Below are 9,906 nucleotides of genomic sequence, written 5' to 3'. Positions count from 1 at the left end.
GAGGAAAGCCACAAAGCCCAAAGCCAGAAGATTCATGCAGGGAACCAAGTCAGAGATCCAGAAGGTCAGTGGAGCACAAGGTAAGGAGGCTAGCCAGGTCAGATATCCAAGAAATCAAACCAGAATCAAGTCAGATATCTAAAGAGTCAGGTCAAATTTAGGGTCCATGGGCAATCTGGGAAAGGTATTCAGAGATTGTAAGGAAGCCATAGCACACAAGCCAAGGGTGCAGCAGCCTAGGGAGAAGGTTGTACCTTATTGCCTAGACACTTCCTTTTCAGAGCCAGGGGTTTATATTGAAAAGGGTGAGGAGTCAGCTGACCCTGTCTGGCCACTCATGTGGTGGGAAGTGGGCAAGTTGCTAGGCTCAGATGGAGGGTTCTGGCTACTTGTGTCCAGTCCATTGAACTACTTGTGCCCAGTGTGGATGATCTCCACTGCAGAGTGCTGAGGGTATTAGCAGAGGTCATTGTGGGACCCCTGGCACAGCTTTACGAGCACTCGTGGTGCTCTGGTGTGGTGCCAGAAGACTGGAAAAGGGCCAATGTGGTTCCCATTTTCAAAAAAGGGAAGAAGGAGGACCCAGGAAACTATAGGCCAGTTAGTCTTACCTCAATCCTGAGTAAGCTTTTTGAGAGAATTATCATAGCGCATGTCCACGAGGGGCCAGCAGAGGAGATTATGCTTAGGGGCAACCAACACAGGTTCATTAGAGGCAGGTCCTGTCAGACCAACCTGGTGGCCTTCTATGACCAGGTCACAAAATCCTTAGACACAGGGGTAGCAGTGGACGAAGTCTTTCTGGACTTTAGGAAGGCCTTCGACACTGTCTCTCACCCCATTCTCATTAAAAAACTAGGGGACTGTGGTGTTGACACCTACACAGTCAAATGGGTCACTAACTGGCTGGAGAGCCTAACCCAAAGAGTCGGGGTGGATGGGTCATTTTCGACCTGGAGGGATGTGGGCAGTGGGGTTCCCCAGGGCTCAGTCCTCAGACCTCTACAGTTAAAAATGCAGGCCATCACTCCTGGTGGGAGGTTTTGTTTGGGTGGAGCCCCAATGCAACAGGTCTTTTAAATGTCATGCTTCACCCCATTGTAGTAATCATTAGTTTTCAAATTATACTAGTAATTAGTCTGATGCTACTAGTTTGCTGGATCCAGAGACTGATGCGACGATTGCAATGGATAGAAGGCCAGAACCAGTACCATGGAGCAAGAATGTGATGGGGATACTAGCTCAACGCAAGCACCCCATCAACGGGGGGAATTGTTACGTCTCAGCTCTGTATTCTTGGGGAACCCTGGTACAGGATGCAGTCTGTCTGACTCACAAAGGACTCACCCCCCTCCCCTCCTCTACCTAAACGAAACTGATTAAGATGCAGTGAGAGACGCACCTAAGACCCTCACCAGATAAGGGTGACGAGTGAATCAACTGCCCTAGGTCTCATTTACATGAGAGATGGAAAACAGAAAGCCTGAAGCAGAGACTGCAGTGAATTCTGGGACCAGAGAAGCAGGAGAGCGCTGCATGATGGGGAATCTGTGCTTCCAATGTTAATCAACCCATGTTCACACACACCCAGCTCAGCATTTATCAGACCAGTTCTAATCTGGATTTACTAAGGACTTTTCCCCCCCAGACACACACACACAGCTCTAAGTTTAATAGGCATCTCGGGCCGTACATTCCCCGGTCCCACTATGGGAGGCCTATTTAAACTTGATTGACTAAAACTCGGTTGCCGGGTTAGGGAATGCTGAGGCAAGAGACCGAGTCAGAGGGGGTATGGGCAACATTTGAACAATGGTTAAGGGTTCATCACAGCATCCAGCCTGCTGGAGCCCTAATCCCAGGTGTTGTCATATCTTTCCCGAGACGACTGGTGGGAGTCCTCTCCACAAAAGGTTATGAGCACCCCAATAATTGTTTTAAGTCTGTTAAAAGACTATAGTAAGATCTGGAAAAGTCATGCTAAGCTGAGGCTTGTGCACAACAAGTAAAAATCCAAAATCCTGATGCTGCAAGCTATCTATTGTTCCTGAAGAAACCATGAGATATCCCATCAGTATATCTGCCACCCATAGGAATTTCAAGCTGGCTCCCAAGTATTTGGGTTACTCCCTAATCTTAAGTGTTTCCTGATTATCAATCAGTTTCCTGAGATGGTCCAAACCAGATAACCCCTTGTCAATAGAAAAGACAATGATTTACACTACTGAGGGTGCTTCGAAGCAGCTGAACTGAGGGTATAAAAATCTGTAAGTGTGTGTGCTGCTAGGGGGAGAAGAGGAAGAGGAAAAGGAAGGAAAAGAAGTAGAAGCAGGAGGAAAGAAGGAGAAGAAGAAAACCCCTGTGCTGACACCATCCCCTGTCGTTCTTGGGACGCTGGAAGAACAGATCATCTCTCTCTTCAAGGATTGTGCTACGGACTGTGCCTGTCAGCTTTGCAGCCTGAGTACCGTGGACTAGGTGAGATCCCAGCGTTCTCTGTCTTCTTTCTAGGCATAAACTTCTGAACCTGAACTGTATCAGTTAAGCTTGAGCTAAGTTTCCCCAAATACTTAGTGAAACCAGGGTAGTATTGTCATTGTTGGTGTTTGTTTTTCTTTTGCATGTCTATTACTACTAGTACTATTATATATTTCATATGCTTAGCAATAAATAACTTTTATAGTCAAACTGGTAGTAATTGGGTATATTTTTCCTTCTCTGCTTCTCTTTCCTCCCGTGCTCTGCAGCAACGCTTCTTTTACCTATGCTAAAGATCCCTGTGAAGCCCAAATTATTGTGGGGTCTGCTCATCAAGAGGCCAAAGATTGGGACGTGCTGAGTTTGAAACACATAAGGGGATCAGCTTGTATAGGCTGATTGACCCAGTTTGACTCAGACGTGCCCTTATGAACTGAATGCTGGCCCATGAGGGTGTCAGCTGGACACCCAGCCGGATTCAGAGGGATTCTGTTTACCTGTGTGCTTGTGTCTGACTGCATTTTATTGTTGCTCTTATGAACTGATTCTTGGCATATGAGGGTGTCAGCCTGTCCATGCTGATCAGCCCGGCCAGGTCAGGCGTGTCACGTTAATTTGTGTGTGTTTGTGTGTATGACTGATTTGGTGACTGGAGGAACCCAGTCCCATTGAGATTGAGTCCTGCAAGATAGCTCCACTGGGGGTGAGGGCTTGCAGAAGGGAGAAATACAGCTCCGTATAGTAACACAAGCAGCACATTGACAGAATCACCAAGACCCTAGAAACTATCCCTAATAAATGAGCACACCCCAAAGTAATGGGCAGATTTGGTAACAAGTGGGGACCATTGTCTTTGTGAAAGTGACACTGAAGAGGAATATTGTCTCTGAACACAAAGTTTTCTACAGCATGGGCTGTTTAGTCTTAATCCAGTTCCAACTATGACTGTATTTTAAGGAAAGGAGCATGGGAAATATTAACGAGCCTAAGGTCAATGATTAGATAGAGAACCAGCCCTGAAATGAAACTCTCCCGTGATTCAGAGTGGTTTGGCACATGAGATTTGATTCTGCTCATTGTAGGCTAAATTAAGTCAGTTAGGCACAGGCAGGAGGGAAGCCACCACCCATACAGAAGCCAACACCCAGGGCAGAAACCACAACTCTGGAAAGGACTGAAGTCTCATCTACACTACCATGTTTTGCCACATCCCATAGCTAATACAGTTACACCAACAAAGTCCCTTTCATTCATACACCTATGCAAAAAATAGGGCTTCTGGCAGCTTAATATATGTAGATGAACCAGAAGAAAAATTCTTCTGTTGACAAGCACAGTATCTCTTCTAGGGAGCTGTGCCAACATAACTATGCCTGCAGAAGCTCCATATATAGAAGCAGAGGCTCCATAACGTAGGCAAGCCACAAGTGTGTTTTTGCATGACTTACCAAATGTAGCTCCTGCTTCCAATATTCCTTGCCATTTCAAAGATGAGTACAATTTCATTCACTGTTAGACCCTCTGTAACTTTTCCATTAGTGGTTCAATAGCAAGGATTGAGGCAAGAACAGGAATGCCATATGTATACGTGTATATATACAATGCCATTATGAATATTGCCTCATGATTTAAGTAAAAATAAACCATAGTGGGATAAAAATGTCAGGAAAGTTTCTTTGCAAATATCCATCATTAGGGCAGGTATTCAAAGTCCAGGGAAATCTGCCTCAAGTTACTAGAAGAACTGCATATGCATCATCTCCCTAGAAGTCAATGAGAGTTGGAGGTACTCAGGGAGCTGACAGACATGCAGGCCCCCAGTCCAACTCATGGCACTTTACATAAAGTGCTATGAGTTAGAGTGCCCCCTCAGACCCAACAGACATTCACCTGTTGGGTCAGGGGGAGAGTGTGACAAGACAGTAGGGGGTGCTACTATGCTGAGCCACACACTTCACTGTGCCCAACCAAAACCACACTTCAGGTGTCTCCCCAATCCACCCGCTCCCTCTCCAATTCAGGCAAGTCAAACCCCAGAGTGCATTCCCCCTCTTTCTCCCCCCTCTCTTGCTGCAGACAGCACCTGCAAGGGCCCAGCCCTGATCACATGAGATAGATCACAGGACAGATTGACCCTAAGCACTCCAAAGTGAAGTGCCTTCATCTGATCCTTCACCAAATGAGGGTTAATTTGTCATGCAATTAGCTGCTTTTAAAGTGCTCTGCAGCCATGCACATGTCACGGCACTGCTATAGAGCACTTTCAGGAGCCAGTCATGTGACAAATGTAATTTCTGTCTGCGTCCTCAATGGCTCAAAACCATAGTACTTGATTTTTAGACCCTTTTGTACTCTACTACTCCATCACTGTGAACTGGGGCAGGATCTCTTCCATTTATCAGAGTTCTCAGTATTTCTAGCCACAATGATAGCTTCACTTCTCTAAGACAGAAGTCAGCAATATTTTCTGGTGGTGGGCCCAGCTCAGGTTCAGTTCAGACCAGCACTAGAACCCAGACATAACTGTTGCTTCTCCTGGATGCCTGCCTGTGGAGTGGTATGGGCAAAGCTCCCTACCACTGAATGCCACAAAGCTCCCAGGCTCCAGGCAATGGTTCTCTGGGCTGAATCTGACTCTCAAGCTGTAGACTGCTGAATCCTGCTTTATGTCAATGAAGGTCAAAAGTCCCTAAATGAAATATATAAGAGATGGGGGGAAAGCAAGGCCAGGAGAATTCTGGTCTCACTGCCTTAGGGAAATGTTTCCAATAACATTTTTTTGAAAAAAAAATTCCATCATAACAATGGCAGTCACAACACTGGCACCCTCTTCTATGCCACTCTAAACTCATACCAATCTCTAGAAAACCCATATAACAATGCAAAAATGATCCCATGTGGAGTTTGGGTCCCAAAGAGGAGAAGGGTCAGGGATCCAATCAGATCTACTAGGAACTTTGTTATTGATATGATTTTACAAAGAAGTTGTTCAAGAAATTAACATGACAGCACTATAAATCCCTAAAATATACAGATAGGTAAGTTGGTTTTAAATAATTCCTCTTAGAATATGACACAAATTTAAAACATGTTGTTCTAGTTCTGCAACAACTGCTACCCATATGAACACTACCCCAAGTCTCTGAATATTATCAGCATCATTCAGGGATTCAGACTCATTCCCAATTACTATGGCCTCCTGGGTTTCTATCATATTAAGAATTTCATTGCACTCCTAAAGAGAAAATGTCTATGGACATTTATGTATAGAGCACTTTCATTCCGAAGCACTGACTACAAACTATCTACTTATAGGAATCCCTTCATTGGGAACTGAAATACAGAAGCCCCTGAAGCAAATCAGAAACCATTAAATAAAATATATTACCACTATACCACAGTATGGGACAAAAAGTGAATAATAATGGATCTATCTAAATTACATGCAAACGTTAGTTAGGCAAATATAGATACCCAAGTGGAATTTGGACAGATCTCTTGTGCTAACATCCCTGCTCCTGTCCAAAGTACTAAGGCATTTCAGAAGCCTGAGAGTACCCAAGAACTTGGTCTTAAGACCATAATGCTTACATTAGCTAATGCATGATTAATCATTAGCATAGCATTTTATCCCTGCATGGGTGACATTTTTAATGTTAATAATGCAGACTTTAAAATGCCTGTGTTCACCAACATCTTTTTTCAAATCCTGACTTTTTAATCCATTTAAATTCCTGTGGGCACTGTTTATTTTCACGAATAGCTCTGACATAACAAGCATTTCTGTAACAATTGGTCATTGTGACGATGAAATCTAGCCAGACAGGCCATATGATCTTTCAGAGAAGTACTTTTAGATCTAAGGAAATGCAGATATCGCACTCCTGCCTGAAAAAGCCCACTACAACCCAAGGACATGCTGTGACCTGCTCTCAGCCATTTTTGGCAAGTCACTCCATTTTTATTTATTTATTTATTTATTGGCAGGTACAGCAGGAAAAATGTTAGTAGCAGAAGTTGTTATATTTTGTTGAGCATGGAAGCAGGAGTAACTGAGAAGATCTGGTGCAAGACTGACACCATCTGGCTACCACAGGAATTGCAGACAATACTACAGCATATCTGAAATACTCAATTTTATTTTGCATTACAGTAAACATGATAAAACTTTTAAAAAAGGAGCATATTCAGCAAGATCACTGTGGATTCATACTGGACTTGGCTAGGCTTTAGTTGTAATTGTTATTTTACAGCTTAGCCATAGGGGTTACATAAAAGAAAAAAATATTTAAAATGTTTAACTAAATGGAAATATTTAGTGGTCTTCATTCAGTCCAGACTGAGACAAATCCTCACTGAAATCAATGGCAATGTTACCTATAAAATGTCTGAACTAAAGGCCAGATTATGATATACTTGCACAAAAGCCCCTAAACCAGAGACAGCCTGGTGCTATTATAAATATAATGATTTATAATTACATACCATTATATATGTTTTGTTACCAGTACTGTTCTACCAGCACCAACTCTACTGAGTGGAATAATGTTGGTAACAAAGTGGCAACATACCACTATACTTTATTTCCCTTCCCCTAAAGCAGGGGTGTCAAACATATGACCCACAGGCCAAAATCAGCTCATGGAGCTCTAGGATCCAGCCTGTGGGATCAGGCAAACACTGCCTGTAGAGGCAGTCTGGTATGTGGGCTGGACCCAGCGCTGCAGGCACTGCTCACAGCACAGGGGTTGGTCCACAGCAGGTGCTGTATGCAGTGCCTGCACTGGACCAACCCTGCATGTTGACTCTAGAGTTACTCCAGTTTGGGCTATGCCAAAGCCAGCCCACAGAGCTGGGCCCAGCCTGTGCGCTGCCTGCAGCACAAGCCTGAGTGGGCTGGTGCATGCTGCCCATGGCACTGGGGGCCGGCACAGGTAGCACAGTGCATGCAGCGCTCTGCAGAACTGGCCCTATAAACTGGCTCCAGCAGCACACCCTGATCTGTCCCACAGACCAGCCCAGAGATCCTCATCTGGTTTGCAAGGCCAGATTAATTTGACACTTGCACCCTAGAGCACTAAACTATACTAGTATGAGCATATTTCTACCAATATATTTGCATCTACCCTAGTGGGATTATTGTACCGTTTTAACAATATATGTATGGTTAAAGCAGTATAACTTTTCTGCATAAACAAACCCTTAACATCTTGCTCCACAAGTAAATGAAAACTACAGTTACACAGGCAAAACAGTGTGAAGTGACTTTAGTATAAATGAGAGGCAGGCTCATTGGCTGTAGTGAAGCTGTTCATGAAGCAAAAAATTATGTAGCATAGGCAGAATCTGTTCTTGAAAAAACGATTTCCATATTAGATCTCTTAGACTAAAGTCAAATCAGGCCTCCTTTTCTGTGGACATATAACTATAGATATGTCCAAATAAAAGGAGGACTTTACATATATATAAATGTTACATTTATAGTTCTCTGCCTCATCAGGTTTCCTGGGAAATCCCTTCATTAGGACTATCCCTTCAAAAGTTTAAAGTTGGGCATGTTTCTCTTATGTATTCTCATAAAAGCTTCTGATATGGCAGGAATCTATCACATTGCTGAAGAATATTTTTTCCTATTTATTTTGGCCATAGGCACATTGATCCTTTTCAGGACTTTTTTCCCCTGAAAAAGCAAAGTATTCCAACCTCGGTTTTATAAAGCTGATGTCATGGCTCAGTTAGGAATGGTTACAAACCCACACTGCCTCTGTGCTCTACTGAACTCAGAAACGTCATAGAAATCTTAACCCTATGTGCTTCTGCAGGTTTGACTCATGTGAATGCATAACCAGTTATTTCACTAAGTTGCATTAACCATGGAATTTCTCCTTGAAGTTCCAAACTTAGACTGGGCATGTGCTGCAAATGATTTCCAGAAAATATTGCTTTGGATTTTTATAGTAATTTGCTTGAATCTTCTTTGTCCTTTTGGTGTTATCATCCCACAAATATCCTAATGCATTTAAACAGCCTTTTGTGGTCCGTGGGGTTACCTGTACACTTAAGTGTAACTGTCTGCTTAAATCTTCACCCAAGACAGCAGCTTAACTAAATATTGCAAGATATTCATAGAAAGCAAATTTTTATTTTGGATTCACATATATTTGCAATAAAAACTGAATCCAAGCATCATGCTCCAAGGTTTACATTACTCCAGTCAGGAAAAGAAGACATGGTATGTGATGTATATTCACCAAGTATTGCTCAAATGTTGAATACTGAAACCTCAACCATTGCTAGAGCTGGTTAAATTATTCAGTGAAAAGAGCTTATTTGTCAAATGTAGTTCTTTTCTTTCTGTTCACATATTGTCTGTAGACTGATCAGCATTTCTACAAGTTGGCTTTTGTCACTTGAAATGCCTGACTAAAAAGTTTAGTATGAACAAGCTTCAGTTCATGAATTGTTCCCAAACTGTTCGTTTGTGCACTACATTGCATATTCAGCATTCACAGTTCAAACAGCAAGTATTTCTCTAGGATTTTATATAGCTCCAACATCTCAGTATCTGAACGTTCCTCTATGATCTAAAAATGGGAGTGGAGGGAGAAGAACCTATATGAACATAATGAAGGTGTCATCTAGGACCTGGGAATAGATTTTCTGAAACTCAATAGTGCTGTATGGTGAAAAGATGATTCTAAGGGTAAAGATGTCAGGCAGAAAAGGAGTGATTTTGAGTCACAGATAGGTTAGGACAAGAGAGAGTTCCTAGGTTTGGTACAGGAGTATTGGGGCATTCTCAGAATTGACTTGGAAGAAGCTGAGTGGGTTAGGGAGCTTTTAACTTGTGAATGAGGATGAGTTAATATATTAGGACTGGGTGCAGGAGGAAATGGCATCTATAGAGGAAGTGGAAGAACTGCTGTGTGACAGTGGGGGATGATCAGAAGGAGAAGACCGCAACGATTTGAGAGAAAGGTGCAGCTCAGAGAGAATGGTGGAGGTGTCAATGGGGAAAATGCTGTTTTCTTGCATATTGCTGTTGACTGTGAAGTATCTTAGTATTCCTGTTCTGAAAGCAGGAAGATGAAGGGTACCTACTTCCCTGCAATCTGCCTACATCCCTCACTCAAATATCCTTCTCCTGATCCACAGCCACAGCATCTTTCAATTTTTCACTGTACTAGCAGGGGCCAGAGACCCACCACTGTAGCTTATTGTGTGGGCACTCCTCCACTGTGCCACGCTGCTCCGGCACCCCAGCTCCCACTCACATCACTCTGGCTGCGGGCTCCCCCAGCATCGCATGCTGTGCTGTTCTTTGTTGTGAAATAGACTTTTGTGCAAAAAATTAGGGGGGTGTTAAAATTTTCACAAGGAGATAAACCATTTCCTGATTCATTTTATTAGCTTTTCAGACACCTGTGC

Source organism: Alligator sinensis, unplaced genomic scaffold (genome assembly GCF_000455745.1).
Source record: "Alligator sinensis unplaced genomic scaffold, ASM45574v1 scaffold600_1, whole genome shotgun sequence".
Classification (NCBI taxonomy): Eukaryota; Metazoa; Chordata; order Crocodylia; family Alligatoridae; genus Alligator; species Alligator sinensis.
Note: the sequence above shows the minus strand (reverse complement) of the source record.